The sequence below is a fragment of the Carlito syrichta genome, unplaced genomic scaffold, assembly GCF_000164805.1.
Source record: "Carlito syrichta isolate Samal-C Ts95f unplaced genomic scaffold, Tarsius_syrichta-2.0.1 Scaffold308158, whole genome shotgun sequence".
Taxonomy (NCBI): domain Eukaryota; kingdom Metazoa; phylum Chordata; class Mammalia; order Primates; family Tarsiidae; genus Carlito; species Carlito syrichta.
In genome coordinates this window covers 668,651-686,803 of record NW_007252254.1, presented here as the reverse complement: position 1 = coordinate 686,803, position 18,153 = coordinate 668,651, and the positions used below count along the sequence as shown (strand labels likewise).

Genomic DNA, 18,153 nt, shown 5'->3' with positions numbered 1-18,153 from the left:
AGTGACGGCTTCAGGAGGTAGAGGGAGGGTCCCTGAGCTATGAAGGGAGGGGAGGGTGGGCTTTTAAAACCAAGGCCAAAGCTGGATGCAAAAAGTGGCAAAAGAAACCAGAGGCAAAAGTACCAACTAGACATTCCTGCTGGCAAAAATGGCCCGTGAGAGAAAGCACAAGAGAGAAGAAGGACCCTGAGTGGCACGTAAACTGCAGAAGCCCAACTGCAAATGAGCCATGTCAATGTGGGCGATGGAGGATCCAGGATTATTCGGGGAGAAGAGGACTGCTGGAGTGGCAGGCATAGGCAGGACAGGGACATTTCAGGCAATGCTACTCCTAACAAGTTAAACTTGTAACTTTATATTTATTTTTTTAAAAAGCTGCAGATGATGGAATTTTAAAAGCAGTTCTTCAAGGAACCAAAGGGATCTGAGTGCAAATTAAGTTCATGATTTGGAGATCTGTATATCTGCACACAGTAAGTGCTCAGAGTAAAAGCTTGGATGAATGGAAATCAGGTGAAGAGGAATTCAGAAATTAAATTAGGAAAGGAATGTCAGTAGGGTGGACTGGAAAGGCTCCCAGGGTCCCCTAGCCATGTCTCCGGCCACATACCCATTTGCTGAAAGGGTCACAGATCTTTTACAGTTAGGACTAGAACCTCACCCCATTGCCTGATTCTCGTCCACAGGCTCTCTCCTCTTCTCTTTCTGGCATGTGTAGGGGAGTTCTGAGTCTATCCTTTATTGCCAGAAGATCAGAGCAAACTCTCAGGTGAGATAGCAGTTCGAATGAATCCCAGCTCCCAACCTCCCACTAAAATCCAGATGCAATCATACGACAGGAAGATAGCCATCTATGCACTAGAAGGCAAAGTTAAGAATCGGTCGATGGCAGGACCAGCAGGGTCATTCACTACGTATGCCAATAAGAAGTAAGATTAAGCAGCAGCGTTGCTGATGATTGACTTGTGCTTGAAAGTTCTTTTAAAAAGAAGATGTACAGCCGGGCTCGGTGGCTCAGCCTGTAATCCCGTGCCTTGGGAGGCTGGGATGAGTGGATTGCCTGAGCCCGCGGGTTCATGACCCGCCTGGGCAGCTTGGCGAGACCTCATCTCTACAATAAATCAAAAATCAGCCAGGCGTGGTAGCGAGTGCCTGTAATTCCGGCTATTCGGAAGGCTGAGGCGGAAGGATTGCTGGAGCCCAGCAGGTCGAGGCTGTGGTGGCCGGGAGTGGCCACTGCACTCCTGTCTGGGCGACAGAGGGAGACTCCAACTCAAAAAAAAAAAAGAAGAAGACATACAAATGGATAACAGGTATACGAAAGGTGCTCAGCATCTCTAATCATCAGGGAAATGCAAATCAAAACCACAATGAGCTATCACCTCACACCTGTCCAGATGGTTATTATCAAAAATATGAGTGAGAAGACCAGGTACAGTGGCTCACACCTGCAATCCCAGCATTTGGGGAGTCCAAGGCAAGAGGATTGCTTGAGCCCAAGAGTTTCAGACCACTCTATGCAACATAGTGAGACCTTGTCTCTGCCAAAAAAAATTAAAAATTTAGCCAGGTATGGTGGTGCACACCTGTAGTCCCAGCTACTCAGGAGGCTGAGGTGGGAAAATCACCTGAGCCTAGGAGGTCGGGGCTGCTGTGAGTCATGATCGTGCCACTGCACTCCGGCTGGGCACAGTGGCTCATGCCTATAATCCCAGCACTTTGGGAGGCTGAGGTGAGCGGATTGCCTGAGCCCACGGGTCTGAGAACAGCCTGGGCAACTTGATGAAACCTCATCTCTACAATAAATAAAAAAAATTAGCCGGGCGTGGTGGCATGTAGTTCTAGCTACTTGAAAGGGTGAGGCGGAAGGATCGCCTGAGCCCAGCAGGTCGAGGCTGCGGTAGCCATGGGCATGCCACTGCACTCCAGCCTGGGCGACAGGGTGTGACTCCAACTCAAAAAAAAAAAAAAAAAAAGAAAGAAAGAAAGAAAAGGAAAGAAAAGGGAACCTTTATGTACTGCTGGTGGGATTGTAAATTGGTACAATCATTATGAAAAAGAGCATGGAGTTTCCTAAGAAACTTAAAAATAGAACTACCCTATGATCCAATAATCCCACTTCTGGATGCATATCAAAGGAAATAAAATCAGGATCTTGAAGAGATAAGATAGCTGCACCTGCATGTTCATTGCAGCATTATTCACAATTGTCAAGATATGAAAACAACACAGATGTCCATCAACAGATGAATGGATACAGAAATTGTGGTACATGTATACGCTGGAATATTATTCAGTCATAAAAAAATAAGAAAATCCTGCCATTTGCAACAAAATGGATACACCTGTAGCACATTATACTAAGTGAAGTTAGCCATGTACAGAGAGATCAATACTGTATGCTCTTACTTATATGCGGAATCTTAAAAAGTTGAACTCATAGACGCAGAGAGTAGAAAAGTGATTGCCAGGGACTGGGGGTGGGGGAAATGGGATAATATTGGTCAAAGTATAAAAATTTTCACTTATAAACTATGGGGGGGTAGGGAGGGGAAGGGAGGTGGGACTAATGGTAGTCAATATCTGTCTGTGGATGGGGAGACACCCCTTATGAACAAGAGTGCCTGAACAATGCGCATTTGTATACCTAACCCTTAACTGTATGCCACGATTTCATAATAAAAAATACGTTTAAAAAAAAAAACCAACTTTCACTTATAAGAATAACAAGTTCTGGAGATCTAATATACAGTATGGGTGGTGACGGATGTGTTAATTTTATTGTGACGATCACTACATGATGTATACATCTATCGAAACATCACACTGTCTAGCTTGCCTATATTCCATCTTTGTCAATTAAATATCTTTTTGTTTTTGAGTCAGAGTCTTACTCTATCACCCAGGCTGGAGTGCAGTGGCGTGATCACAGCTCACCACAGCCTCAACTTCTTAGGCTCAGGCAATCCTTCTGCCTCAGCCTCTCGAGTAGCTAGGACTACAGTCACACACCACCACACTTGGATAATTTAAAAATTTTTTTTTAATAGAGACGAGGTCTCACTGCATTGTCTAGACCAGGCTCGAATTCCTGGACTCAAGCAGTCCTCTTGTCTCAGTCTTCCCAAGTGCGAGTATTACAGGCATGAGCCACCACACTCAGCCAACATCTTTAACAACTATATACTCAGGTTATACCTCAAAAGGTGAAATTAGAGGGAAAATATATAAAGCAGGATGCCTGCAACAAGTGATGGAGGCATCATGGGGTGCAGAGCAGGAATTTGCCTGTTGTCCTGGAATGGCTGCTAAGGCCAAACGAGTTTCTTCCATAGCTGGGGGTGGGCCAGCCACTGTAGGCCTGCCCCGCTACCCTCCACTTGATAAAAGAGGAGGAGGAAGGGAGGAGCTGGGCCTTTGGGAGGTGCCACAGTCCATGTGAAGAAGCAGCTGGCTCTAAGGAGCCCTGGAAAAGCCCAGGGGTCCCTGCAGGAAGAGGAGGTTCCTAGCAGGAGCTTGAAGGTCCACAGGACCATGGGCCCATTCCACAGTCTCCTGGGAGCAGGTTCTGGGAGCCTGGGGTTATGGTGCTTTTTTGCCAACCCACCCGCGCTTCCTGAAGTTTGGGGATTTGCTTAATGTAGGAATGGAGTTGGTTTGGGGTCAGAGGATTTCTGGAGGCAGGGACCTGCTGGAAGGGCTTGTATTAAGGGATTCAAAGGGAGCATGGCTTGTGTGTCTTGAAGGAAATGAGCCCCCCCACCTTATCTTTCTTCCCCATGGGCTTTGGAGCAAAGCCCTTACACAAGAAGGCTTGGGAATTCCCTGAGGGTCCTTGGAATTCAAAAGTCAGCATGTGGGAGGGGTTGGGGGCTGCCCAGATGGCCACTGACGGAGCACTGGGAGGCCCAAGTTATAGAAAGGATTGGAAGTCTGAATGTACCTTTGTGGTCAGAGGGAGATGTGACAGCCCCTCTGAGAGGGATGGTCTGTGTGTGTGTGTGTGTGTGTGTGTGTGTGTGTGTGTGTGTGTGTGTGTGTGTGTGTTTAGAGAAACACTAGGTCAAGACAACCTCAAGACCCCAGCACTGGAGGCATCACAGCCAGGCTGAACCATGGGGATCCCTCCTTCCATGGAGGCACAGCCAGGCAGGGAAGGAGACCTTTGCTTGCTAATTCTGGGGAAGGGGAGGAAGAGGCAGAGGTATCTCCAGCCTAGATCATCTCTCACGCCCCAAGCAGTCTGGTGTGTGCTGAAGGCAGCGGAGAAAAGCTTTGAACAGAAATGAGATTGAACGCTGAAAAATTTGAAGATGACTGAAATGCGTGAAGTCTATGAACAGCTCGCAAAAAAGTCAATACAAGTCATCCTGAAAAACTGGAGAAAAGATTTTTAGCCTCATGCCTTCCAAGAAGAAAGATCCCAATCACAATGAGATGCCTGTTTTCATTTACTATACTGGCACAGACTCAAAAGTCTGAAGAGCGGTTGGGGAAGCTGAGGGCAACAGGCAGCCCTCATCACTGCTGGTGGGATTTTATATGGATTCCATCCCCATGGGGCAGTTTGGCAAAGTCTGTCAAAGTAAAAAGCAAATACACTTTGACTCAGCAATCCCACCTGCAGGTCTGCTTGTCCATGTAGGGAGTGGCCTATGCACAGGTGACTCATTCCAGCATCATCCAGGACAAGTGACTCATAGCAGCTTTGTGCAAGTTTGAGCAATTGGAAGCAACCGGAATAGCTCTTAATCAGAAACTAGTCACACACATTAGAAAATCCTAAACATTTTCACAAATGGGAAATGATGCAGTTGTAAAAGCCAAAAAGAGGAAGGTCTATATATAGTACTGATTAAGAAAGCATCCCAGAACTTATCAAGAAAAAAAAAAAAGCAAGGACAGAAGAGTAGGTGTTTCCATCAGTGTGAGAAGGGAAATATATTCAAATTTATTTGGATGTGTCTAAAAACTTTTGGAAGGAGTTACAAGAAATTAGTATCAATGGTTGCACACACACATATATACATATATATTTAGGTGACGGGGCTTGGGCAGATGGGAAATAGGGTTGAGAGGAGACTTAAAAATATATGCCTTTTAATTTTTTAAAGCGATGTCAATATATGAGTCTATTTAAAAATAAATAAATATTTTGGAAAAAATGAATCACAGAGACTTTTTAAAAAAAATCAGATTCTCACTGTCACCCAGGCTAGAGTGCAGGGGCACGGTAACGGCCATTGTAACCTCGACCTGTGGGGCTCAGGCAATCCTTCTGACTCAGCCTTCCAAGTGACTGGAATTATAGACGCTCACCACCACCACCAACGTCTTGCCAAGTTCCCTAGGCTGGTCTCAAAGTCGTGGGCTCAGGCAATCCTCTCGCCTCTGCCTCCCAAACTGTCGGGTTTACAGGCATAAACCACTTCTCCCAGCTAACACAGAATCTTAAATACAGAAATAAATCAGTTCTAAAAACTGAAGGAGACAGAGAAATTATGGAACCTGGCCAAGAGTCCTCTAAGAGCTCTGCTATTCAGCAGGGAAATGAGTTTGGGCAAAGGGAAATTAGTAGCTATGGTGGGGAAAGATAAAGCTCTTTTTTGTGTTTCCTTCAAAAATTGAAATTTCTTAATAAATCAGTTACAGTATAAGAATGAACTGTTAAATGAGATGCCTTAATTCCTTTATTAAAATATTCTCAGAGTGATTTATATAACAGTGAGGCAATTTCATAACACTAGAAAGTCTTAATATAATATAGCACATCAGTAGGTCAGTTGACAAAATTAAATACCAACCCTCAGTTAAAAGTCTTTAAAAATGAGACTGGAAAGAAAATTCACTGTGTTAAAGAAACTGTATCCATCTCCAACATGGTGATGGTGAAAAATCAGAAATTACCAGGCTCGGTGGCTCAGCCTGTAATCCCGCCCTTTTGGGAGGCTGAGGTGAGTGGATTGCCTGAGTCTGCTGGTTCGAGACCCGCCTGGGCAACTTGGTGAGACCTCATCTCTACAATAAATCAAAAAATTAGCCGGGCGTGGTAGCGCACGCCTGTAGTTCCAGCTACTTGGAAGACTGAGGCGGAATGATCACCGGTGCCCAGCAGGTCGAGGTTGCGGTGGCTGGGAGCGGCCACTGCACTCCAGTCTGGGCGACAGAGTGAGACTCCAATTCAAAAAAAAAAAAAAAGAAAAAGAAAAAGAAAGAAAACTCAGAAATGTTCTTATTAAGAGTAAAGTTTCAGGTCTCATCATTATTAACATGTTGCTAGAGACTTGGTCAAAATAATGAGACATACCACAAATAAGTTATCTGAAGTAAAGAAGAAATAATTATAATTTGCAAGTGATATGATTTGTATGCCTAGAAAACCCAAAAGAACCAACTGATACTATGGAAATTATAAAGAATTCAGTGCAGATCCAAAATAAGATAGATTCATTGCATGTCAACAAGAACAAATTAGGAAGTAGAGATATTCCAATTATAGTAGTAATAAAGCCAGAAAATCTAGGATAACTGTATTAGTAAAAAACAACCTGTCAGTCATAGTGGTTCATGCCTGTAATTCGAACACTTTGAGATGCTGAGGCAGGAGGATTGTTTGATCCCAGGAGTTTGAAACTAGCCTGAGCAACACACTGAGACCTCATCTCTACAACAGATAAAAAAAACTAGCCAAGTGTGTGGGTTCATACCTGTAGTTCTGGTTTCTCAGGAAGCTGAGGTAACAGAATTGCCTGAACCCAGAAGGTCAAGTCTATGGTGAACTGTGACCGTGTCACTGCACTCCAGCCTAGGAGAGAGTGAGATTTCAACTCAAAAGAATCAAAACCCTATATAAAGAAAAAGGTGGCTGGGCATAGTGGCTCACGCCTATAATTCCAGCACTTTGGGAGGTCAAGGCAGGAGGATCACTTGAGGCCAGGAGTTTGTGACCAGCCTGGGCAATGTAGTGAGACCCCATCTCTACAAAAAATAAAAAAATTAACTGGGCACGGTGGTTCATGTCTATAGTCTCAGCTACTCATGCAAAAATCAATTAATGCAATATTCCATATGAATGGAATACATGATTATCTTATTAGATATATGGCATCAAATAGCATTTGACAGAATTCATTATTCCTTCCTGATTCTTTCCTGATTAAAAACGCATTCAACAAAATAGATATAGAAGAAAACTTCCTCAAACCTGGTAAAAGGCATCTATGAAAACCTCACAGCAGCTGGGCTTGGTGGCTCAGCCTGTAATCCCACGCCTTTGGGAGGCTGAGGTGAGTGGAGTGCCTGAGCCCGCGGGTTCAAGACCCGCCTGGGCAGCGAGACCTCATCTCTACAATAAATCAAAAAATCAGCCGGGCGTGGTAGCACATGCCTGTAATTCTGGCTACTCGGAAGGCTGAGACGGAAGGATCGCTGGAGCCCAACAGGCGAGGCTGCGGTGGCCGGGAGCGACCACTGTACTCCAGTCTGGGCGACCTAGTGAAACTCCAACTCAAAACAAAAACAAAAAACAAAAAACCTCACAACAAACATCATATTTAATTGTCAAAGACTGAATGTTTTTTGCTTGATATCAGGAAGAAGTTAAGGATGCCCACTCACCATTACTATTCAAAATTGTAATGAAGGATCTAGCTAGGACAATTAATCAAGAAAAAAAAAAGAGTCATTCAGATTGGAAAAGAAGAAGTAAAACGCTCTCGATTTGTCAGAGATAACATGATCTTGTGTATATAAAATCCTAAGGAACCCAGTTTAAAAACCTATTAGAACTAATAAGCAAGTTCAGCATTGTTGCAGGATATAAGATCAATATACAAAAATCAGTTGTATTACTATATATTAGAAAGGACAAATCAGAAATAATTTTTTAAATTTCATTTTTAATATCATTGAAAAGAATAAAAACTTAGGAATATATTTAACAAAAGAAGTACAAAACTTAGATTCTGAAAACTACAAAATATTATTAAAAGAAATTAAAGAAGACCCAAATAAATAGAAAAATATCCCATTTTCACATGTAAGAATAATTAATACTGTTAAGATGACAATACTATATAAATTGATCTACATATTTAACATAATGTAATTAAAATCTCAAGTGTCTTCTTTGCAGAAATTGATAAGCTAATCATAAAATTCATCCAGAAATTCAGGGAACACATGCCAAAACAATCTTGAAAAAGAAGAACAAGTTGGACTCACACTTTCTGATTTTAAAACCTTCTATATAGCACCAGTGGTCAACACAGTGTGGCACTGGCACAAGGATAGACATTTAGGTCAATGGAATAGAATGTAAAACCCATAAATAAACTCATATATCATCTATGGTCAAATGAGTTTTGACAAGGGTGCTAAGACCATTCAATAGGCAAAGACTAGTCTTCAACTAATGGTGCTGGGACAACTGAGAACTCATATGCCAAAGGATGAATTTGAATCTACCTCATGCCATATAAAAATTAACTCAAAATGTATCAAAGATCTTATTTTAAGAGCTAAAACTACAAAACTCAGAAAGAAATATGGGTGTAAAGTTTTCTGACATTGGACCAGGCAATGGCTTCCTAAATATGACACCAAAAGCACAAGCAACCAAAGAAAATACACTGGACATCATCAAAATTTTAAGCTTTTGTGCTTCAAAGAATACCATCAAGAAAATTCCTGTGGAAAAAACTTTTCAAATCATTTACCCGATAAGGGTCTTACAACTAGAATATGTAAAGAACTCATACAACTCAATCATACAAAATAGCCCAATTAAAACATGGACCAAAGATCTGAACTGACATTTCTTGAAAGAAGATATACAAATGCCTAATAAGCACATGAAAACTTGGTCACCATATTAACCATCAGAAAAATGCAAATCAAAATCACGAGACACTGCTTCATACTCACTAGGGTGATGATAATAAACAAAGACATAAAATAGCAAGTGTCGGTGAGAATGTGAAGTTGGAACCCTCATACACTGCTGGTGAGAGAGTAAAATAGTGCAGGCACTTGGAAAATAGTCTAGCAGTTGCGGGCTAGTATACAAAAGCCACCAGATATACTTTGAGTCAGACAAGTATGAGAGCACTCAAAGCCATTACTAAAAAGTTGGAACATGGACTCACAGCAGAGACAACTGAGCAGTTGTTTTTGTGTTCTTGTTCCTAAATATGTTTCAAGTCTTTTCAAAGTAAGCCCCAGGAACCCTCAGATTCAAGTATGCCCCTGAGCTTGGTCTTAGGAGTCTTGGGGAGCCTTGTATACATGCTTGCGTTATTCATTCGCAATCATTGAATCCCAGGATAGAAGATGTGACAACGTGGGACACCTTCCTACATGACATAGGTTGATTTCAGGGGCTGCAGCAGCCAATGTGAGAACACTGGAATTTTTCCTTGGAACTGGATTGTGATGAGAAGTGCCTGCCGTGAACATAGGCTTCTGTCTTTTCCCTGACCCTTCCCTTCCAGTTTTTGAAGAAAGAGTAAAAGATAATTTTCTCTGGACATACTTGATAACAATTCCAAAAAACAAAAACACATGCTTCCAATACACTGTGCTTTCATATATTCTGGGTCTAGTTCAGTTGGTGGATGAGCTGATTGATGTGTTCACCCTGATATCCAGGTGAGCCCATCTCCTTGAGGAAGCCTACTCTATTTTTGGTAGCGTGACGGTCCACCAAGAGTTGGAAAGACACAAGAACCATGAGTTCTCCTGGAAATGCTTTTCCGATAAGGCAATTTCATGAATAAGGTCTTCCCAGCAAATGCCATCAAATCTCTCCAGGTGCTTCTCAATCAGTATATTGTCAGTCAGAGGGATTGTCTTATTTTTGACTTGTCCACGTTTCAAGATGAATTCCCAGATAGACTTCAAATTTGGAAATTTCCAGGTCACATAAGACTCCACAATACACAATGCTTTTGAGTTCTAGGAGGTGACTGTGACAAAGACACCCCTGAAAATTTTCTTCAGGTGAAGTCTTGCAACAGTCCTCTGTACCCATGAACTCACCCCATCAATCCTTTGGATGCATACAACCAAGGCCAAGGAATGTTTATCGGCAATTTCAAAGCATGAGGTTTCACTTCTAGTCTTCTGAGATGCACACTGTCACGTTTCTGCCTCCAGGGATCATCTGGGAATGATTCTAATCGCTTAAGTCTGAGCCCTTTTCCTCGCCTCTGCTCCTTCTTTGCCAAAAGTGCCTGCTTTGCCTGGATGGCTTTGAGAACTTCATAAATCTTCCTTTTTTCCAGGAGATTTTCTGGAACCAAAGAAATTTTTCTTTGCTGTTACTCCTCCATCTTTCTAGAGCTGTAGCTACTCTTCTCTCCGGTTTTCATTAGCTGACTTAGCCTGTTGTCTCTTGAGGTCACTTTTAAGGGTGAATTCATGAAATCCTTTTGGTCAAGGATAAAAGAATGCCTGACTTTTTACCCTGTGGAGAGTGGGTAGACCCCCAGGTCATGCCCATATGATTTCAACCAATTATTAGGCTACACGATCTAGGGGTTGGGGGATACTTCTAGTACCCTTTTATGTGGTTAAAATTCAAAAATAAATTTTAGTAGGATATAGAAAGTGCCCATATTAAGTGTAGAGGTTGTTGAGTGTTTATAGACTAAACCCACATTCAGAAGGAGAACTTTACGGTCACTTCAGAAGCCTCCTTATACCTGGCCCGGAATCACCAGGAGAGTCTATGCATAGGTTGCTGGCCCCCGAGTTTCTGATTCAGGAAGTCTGGTGTGGGCCTGAGAATCTGCATTTCTAATAAGCTCTCATACGCTGTTGCTGGTGCTTCGGTTGGTCCAGGAACCGCACCTTGAGAATTTCCTTTTCTCTGGGAGAGGAGTCTGGCCTTGTCATCATTGTAGCTTTCAGAAATTGCTAAGGGGCAACACACCGTGCAGGTGTTGGGAGTATGGGGTGGTGTGGAGGCCAGGCTGGCATCTCAGGGTCAGGGTACCAGACCAGACCCAAGGTCCTGAGATGACACTGGCTTTTGCAGCTAAGTTGTCAGCTGGTGTCAGAGAGAGAATTTAACTTCTCCGCAGTCTTGTCCGTGTCAGAGACTCCTGTGACTCGGATCCTTAGGGCCTCTTGGCTTATGAACTGGGACCTAAGCCAGGGCCTTCTGGCCCCTTCAGGAATGTGCACCCTCTTTGGGTTATGGTGGATATTTCTGGAATATAATATGATAAGACCCTGACCAGAAAGCTCCCAGCATCCCACTGCCCACAGCATCACTGGACTCCCTCCACTACCACCTACGACACTGTCATGAATGGGTGCCCAGGCCATCTCCAGCCTCATTGGAGGTTTTGGCTAGGGGGTAGCATTCTCTCTCTTCTCTTCAATGTCTGTCATCCTCTTGGGGCTTCAGGTACACATAGGTGAGGCTCCTAGGACTCTGGTCTCTCTGCTGCCTCCCTGCCTCCCTGCTAATGTCTCATGACCTCTTCTCTCCCAGGGTGCACCCTCTGCCCTCTACTTCTTCTTCTCCTTCCTCCCTCAGGATCTCACCTGCTTCCAGGGCTTTGACTGGCCATGTTCTCCCTATGAGCTGTGTGTCTGATGGCCTTTGCCTCTGCCTGGCATCACCATGTGGCCACCAGTGTGCCCATCCACAGGTGGCTGGGGGTGATTCTGGAAAGCTTTGCCATAAGTCGTCCACCATGTCTGGAAGATGTGCCCTGATACAACAGAAAGAGTTTGCTAGCCTCCTGCAGCCACCTTCCCTACCCCATGGTTTCTGAAGAGGAGAGGACTCAGGCCACAGGGCTGAGAAAAACAGCAGTGACTTGGGCCAGAAGGTGAGGACTGAGATAAAACCTCCTGGACAGGTAACGCCCTGAGCTGCAGACACTTTCTCATCTTCCCAGAGGGAAGCAGCTGTGGTTTTGTTTCAGGTACTGATGTAGGTGCTTTCCATTTAACTCATTTGAGCCTCACAGCAACCCTGGGAGTGGGGTGGGGGTGGCTATTATTGGTCCTGCGTTAGAGCTGAGGAATATGAAGCTCAGAGACACTCAATGACTTGTCCAAGATCACGCAGCTGGTAAGTGGCGAGGCAGGATTCAAACCCAGATTTTGCAAGTCCCAGAAGAAAGGAGTGGCTGCTGTCGACAGGGGAGGTGGAGAAACCCTGCCTACTACAGGGGAGCATGTGCTTAGGAAGCACGGTTGCCCTGATCAAAGAACAAAGCTCAGAGACAGTCAGTGCAATAGGGGACAAAGCCAGAGGCTGAGGATAAGACCATCCCTGACTCTCTCTGGGGAACTCAGGCTTCCCAGTCAGTGGGGACCACAGTCTGCTTCGCAAACCTCTCCCTCCCCTGCTGAGTGAAGCCTTCTACATGGGAGCCCTTGGCAGTTTGGGAGGCAGGAGCTCTAGGCAGTTACAGATGTCCTCCCCAAAGTGACTGTGGGCGGCCACTCCCACGCCTTTGAGCCAGGAGTGGCAAGTGGGTGGGTATTCTGCCAGTTCACTTCTTGTGCCGCCCAATAGCATTGGGTGAGTCTTCTCCTTTCCTCTGATGTCTATGTCTGGCTGCAGGAGAGGGGGCCCTGAGAAGGTGCTCCCTTCCGGCACATCCTGGCAGGACTCCGAGCCCAGTATCCTTGGGCATTCAACACAACCTGGGAGTCTCCATGTCCTATCTGTAGGGTGATGCTGCATATCTAGTTTATGGTATGAGGTTCAACAAGGGGTTCTCGGTGGGTGATTCTGTCCCCTCACACGCTGAGCATGACTGTGGCCCACCTGTGCTAGACCTCCGTTTATGAGATCCACGTCCACGTGGCCTCCTGGCTTGGGGCCACAGCAGAGCAGGCAGAAGGGAATTTCCTAATATCCTCCATTATTCCAAACACAAGTGTGCCCCTCCTCTGGTCTCTTTCCTGTCTGGAATTTTCCCTCATCTGTGCAGCAATAGTGCAGGGATTAAAGGAGATTATGGTGCCTGGCATCACATAGACACGCCATCACAATTCTCCCTGGTGGCTCTTTTTATTCTTTGCAACCAAGTGAATCATCTGCTTTCAAAAATTGCTTTTACCTTTTGGCAAATAAAGAATCAAAGATTGTAAAAAGTATGTAATGCTCAATATAAAAATCAGGTATCAAGTTTATAAAAATAAATCGAGCTGTCCACCAGAGGCTTCCCCTTGGCTCTATCCCAGTAAGTGACAGCTATCCTTGTTTGGGAGACCGACTGGTGGAGCTGCTGAGGGTTGTCCCCTCTGGTCATGCTGGTGACAGCAGCCACTTGCAGCCAGTGGGAGAGGAGAGGCTCAACATATTTTCTTAAAGTGAAGCCCAGAAGGTGCTGTTGTGTGTGACTGTCTGTCTTTCACAGTTTGCTGCCATCAGACAGGGCATGAGCCAGAGGAAGGAGTGAACTGGGGACAAGGACCACGCTTTCTGGGGCGAGCTGCCTCAGCCAGCCACCGCCCTCGGCAAGCTTCTTGTGGTCTGTGGGCAAGGTCTGCCATCCTTGCCAGAGGAAAGAGTGCCAGGGCTGCCGAGCTCCCAGTCCCAGTGCAAAATAGACACTACATAAAAGTAGGGAATGTCATTTCCACGGCTAAACAGGGATACTTATTTGTAGGAAACTGCATGCCAACACTGGGTCTTTGTTGAATTCTAGTAGTGGGGTCATTTGCATATTGGGGTTGCTGTGAACTCATTTATTATTAATCTCCATATTCAAGAAGGTTTTTATAAAAAGGCCTGCTAAAAATGGCAAAACCAATATTGATGTCTTAGTCTGCTGGGGCTGCCATAACAAAATATCATAGACTTGGTGGCTTAAACAACAGAAATTTATTTTCGAGATGAGGGAGCCAGCATAGTTGGGCTCTGGTAAGGGCTCTCTTCCAGGCTTGCAGGCAGTCACCTTGCTGTATCCTCCCATGACCTCTCCTCAGTGTGTGCATTTGGGGAGGGGTAGATTTATTTCTGTTCCTCTTCTTATAAGGACACTAATCCCATCAGAGGGCTCACCTTCATGACTATCTAAACCTAAGTACCTCAGGCCCTATCTCCAAATATTATCACATTAGGGGTTAGGTCTTCAACAAATGCCTTTTGGGGAGACACAAACATCCAACCCACAATAATCAGAAAAGAAATGAAGGGTACATTGTGTCTCTGGTTGGGAAAGTCTCAGAAAAACCTGATTTTTCAAAGTGGCACTGGGCAATCTTATTTGTACCAGAGGTCGCCATCCTATCTTCCTGTTCTCAAGCCCCTTCCTAGGGAGTTTGCTCATCCTCAGCCCTGGAAGGGGGGCACCCTGAGAGCCACAGCTCCCAGTCTTCTGTCCATAACTGACCAGAACAAGGTGAATCTTTGACCCAGGAGAAATCAACTTGGAGGCTGAGCTGAGCCAACCAGATTCCTTCTTCTGGAGATGAGGATTGGAATAACATCGAGCACAGTCCTGTTTGACACTGTGACAGAGCTCAGGCATGAGACAGACCTCCTGCTCAGGGCCCAGCAAATCAGGCAGGAGGCAGTTCCTAACATCTTTCACCGTCCCCGAGATGACCCCTCTGGATTCTCCCTTCTGGAGCCTTTTTTCATCTGTGCAGTGCTGGAAGCATTCAAAGTGCCTTTGCAGCCCCTAGGCCTGTGGGGAGGGAAGGTGACTCGGGCCCTGAGGAAGGTTTTCCAAGGAAGTGAGGTAAACGGGGTATGAGTAGGAGGTTTCCAGAATGTAGAGGGTTCCTGGGCCTTGGTCAGGGCAGAGAGGAGAGTGGGAATACCAACGAGAGGGGTGAGCTGGAGGGAGGTGGAAGGTGACAGAGGGTGCAGGTTGCGGAGCAGAAAGGCAAGAATTTCTGTTTTGGTTTTGGTGAGTGAGTTATTCAAGAAGGAGACATGTTTTACAAGCAAGCAACAATGCAGGGCTCTGAGGGACTGTGGTTTCTTTCAACTGTCTCTCATCTAAAATGCTCATAGGGGCTGGGCTCAGTGGCTCAACCTGTAATCCCAGCACTTTGGGAGACTGAGGTCAGTGGATTGCCTGAGTCTGCCAGGGCAACTTGACGAGACCTCGTCTCTACAACACACCAAAAATTAGCTGGGCGCAGTAGTATATGCCTGTAGTTCTGGCTACTTGGAAGGCTGAGGTGGAAGGATAGCTGGAGCCCAGCAGGTTGAGGCTGCGGTGGCCAGGAGCGTGCCACGGCACTCCAGTCTGGGCGACAGAGTCAGACTCCAACTCAAAAAAATAAAATAACATAAAATAAAATAAAATAAAATAAAATGCTCATAGGATTTAGGTAAACCCTAGATTGTTCCCTGTTCTCCTTCCAGCTGTATAGGACTTTAACCAGTGGCTGCAAGGTGATTCTAGGAGGTACATTGGTCAAACGTTCAAAAATCTAATAGTTACTTATTTTATGTGTTCTAGAAAAAATTCCAATTAGCACATCAGACTTGTGATTTCACAGATATTAATGCTTACAATGAAAATTAAAGTAGAATACTTAATTTAAAGGCACTCTGTAGAAAATATTAATAGTGCAGGTGGTACATGGATATGTGAAAACTGTAAATGTGGAAAGTAAATGAGTGACATCCAGGAAACAAGGAACTGAAACAGCCTGGGTGGTGCAGACCCTACAGGGTGCCGTCTGTTCTGAGCTAAGGTGTCCTCTCTGCATGCTAGCCTGGTCCATACAGAGCAGCAGCATCTATAAAGAAATATTAAAAAATCTTTAAAGAAATGCAGCTTCTTGAGTCCTCCCTAGAGGCCCCAGGGGTGGGAACCAGCATGTGTAACAAGTCCCTCAGGGGACTGCTCCACCTTGACACTGAAGTTGGTAAGTGATAACATCTCCAGAAAGAGCGTGCAGGGTGTGTGCTTGCTCATTTCAGGGGGAAGATGCATGTCTTTCATCACACCCTAGGAGGGTCAAGAACCTTTGTTCTCGAAGGTTCGTTCCATCCTGTTTAGCAGATACATAATTGCCAGTGTCAAGGAATCCATGTGAGTTTATCATAAATAACTCAAACACCTGAGGGGAGGGTGACATGCCCTGGGCATGAGACAGACTTCTCCCCCAGGCTTGAGAGAGTGTATGCATTCAAAGCAGATCTGGCATGTGTTTGGGGCCTCTCTACCCTAAGGAGACCCTCTGGGATCCACCTGGTGGCTCCACAGGTCTCAGTTCCCAAGTCCACAGCAGCATGGGGTGCTCTCCCCCTACAGCCTCCATCCTGGCCTGTTTCTGGTGCTTCCTGAATTCTCCCACTCTCCCTCTTTCAGCTTCTCCCTTCAGTCTTCTCCAGACTAGATTCTGGTGATGGTTTTCAGCTTTGACTGACCCTTTGGTGCCCAACTGGATCCAGCCCTGCTTTCACCTCCTTGATAATAATAGCTTCTAAGGTCCTTCCCTAGAGAACTCAGCCCTATTGGTCCCTGGGCTGGCTTGAGAAACCCCTCCACAGATAGCTCTACCCTCCCATCTCCTCTGAAGGCAACAGAGATGTCTGTCCTTCGGTTCCTTCCTCTTCTGGAGAGTATTACTGAGCCCCCACCTGCCTCATGCTGGCCTTGGGAAGACAAAGACGCAAAGGCTCCACCAAATGAGGTGATGGGAGAGAAGCCCAGATGGTCACAATACGACGCACAAATGCCAAGCTGTCATACTGAGTCCAGGAGCCCCCAGCCGTGGGGATCTCTGATGTCCCAGAACTCGGCACACATGGCAGATGCTCAGCCAGGCTTGTGACTCCAGCTTGGTCCCTGCCGTGTGGCCCTAGAGTTTCTTTTATAACTATCAGACCTAGGATTTAATGCGTGTTGGCATTTTCTGACCCCTGTGCCTGGGTGAGGGCAGACAGATGTCACAACCGATTCATGCTCTCTGCGCAAGACAAGCCAGAAAGCCAACTTCAGTCCTGCAGGAAGCGCCCCCTGGCTTTCTGCCATAACCACATCTTTCCTTCTCTGGGTCCTCCTGCCTTCCATCTGGCCTGCGCCTGCTGCCCCTGTCTCAAATGTCCTTGAGGAAGCAGGATATATGGAAGAGAAACTCTTCCCCCGCACCCATTCTCTGCAGTCCTGCAGGCACCAGTCAGGCTCCTCCTACTCCCTCCCTTCTCCTGGGGACTCTTCCCTCTTGCTTCCCAAGGACCCCTCCCATGCTACCCCCTTTCCACCTACACTGTCATGTCTGACCATTCCATCGAACAGTCGCAACCCTCTCCAAAGCCTTCTCCCCTTCTGCCCTGTCCCTCCCACCCCACCCCCACCTGCTGACATCACAGCAGAACTTCTTGGGCCTTGACTCCAGGCTGATCTGGGCAGGGACCTGCCTTTCAGCCCCTAAAACCATACTGCCCTCCAAGGCCCAGGAACCTTGTCTCCATCTAGACTCTGGTGGAGGTTGCTCCTCGGGGCCAACAGGGCAGAAAGACGAGGTTACTACTGGGAACCCCTGAAAATACCCAAACCTGATCCTTTGTGAGAACACTTGCAGTGCGTCAAGTCACGCCCCTGCTTCTTGTAAAATATTGAAAATACCTGGCCCCTGCTTTCTCTTTCCCCCTCCTCCTGCTGCTTCTCTCCTCACCTCCTATGCTGGGCTGGGCTTTGCCTCAGTTTCACTTCCTCCGTCCTTCCTGGGGGTCTCTCTTTAGGGTCACATGGATGGTTGGTTGAGGCAAAAGGTTTTTCCCAGCCTCTCATTTCCCAGAGTCCAGCATTGCTCGTTAAATGATTTTGGGAGAGCTGCATGCTGCGAGCTGGGAGGGGTCAGCTCCCACCTGTGAGTGCTCCTGGGGCCCTCAGAGCCACCCCTCTCCTCAAGCCCAGATGCAGACTCTGTGTCCTGGAAGCTCTGCCTCCCTGCCCATTTGCTCCTACTAGGGCTGCCATTGCTGTGGTGACTCTCATATGACGTCTTTCTAGCCTCCTCCAACTCCCAACAAGTGGATGTGTCTCCTCCAGGCAGATAAGGTCCATGGTGGGGGACACAAGCTCAGACCTGTGCCAGGTCCAGGAGCTCCCAGGACCACTCCCAAGGAAAGAGTGACCAAACAAGGGCTGGGGCAATCGGACTTCTGCCCCACAGATGTAGGCTCAGTCAGTGACAAGTGATACCCCTTCC

General features: G+C 46.0%; 1 protein-coding gene and 1 pseudogene across 1 annotated transcript in view; both read right to left on the bottom strand.

Moving 5' to 3' along the window:
• NGEF (neuronal guanine nucleotide exchange factor) overlaps window positions 1-18,153 on the bottom strand; it is a 117,606-nt gene that overhangs the window by 90,640 nt on the left and 8,813 nt on the right. The window lies entirely within an intron of this gene.
• On the bottom strand, window positions 9,599-10,346 carry LOC103267527 (annotated as a pseudogene).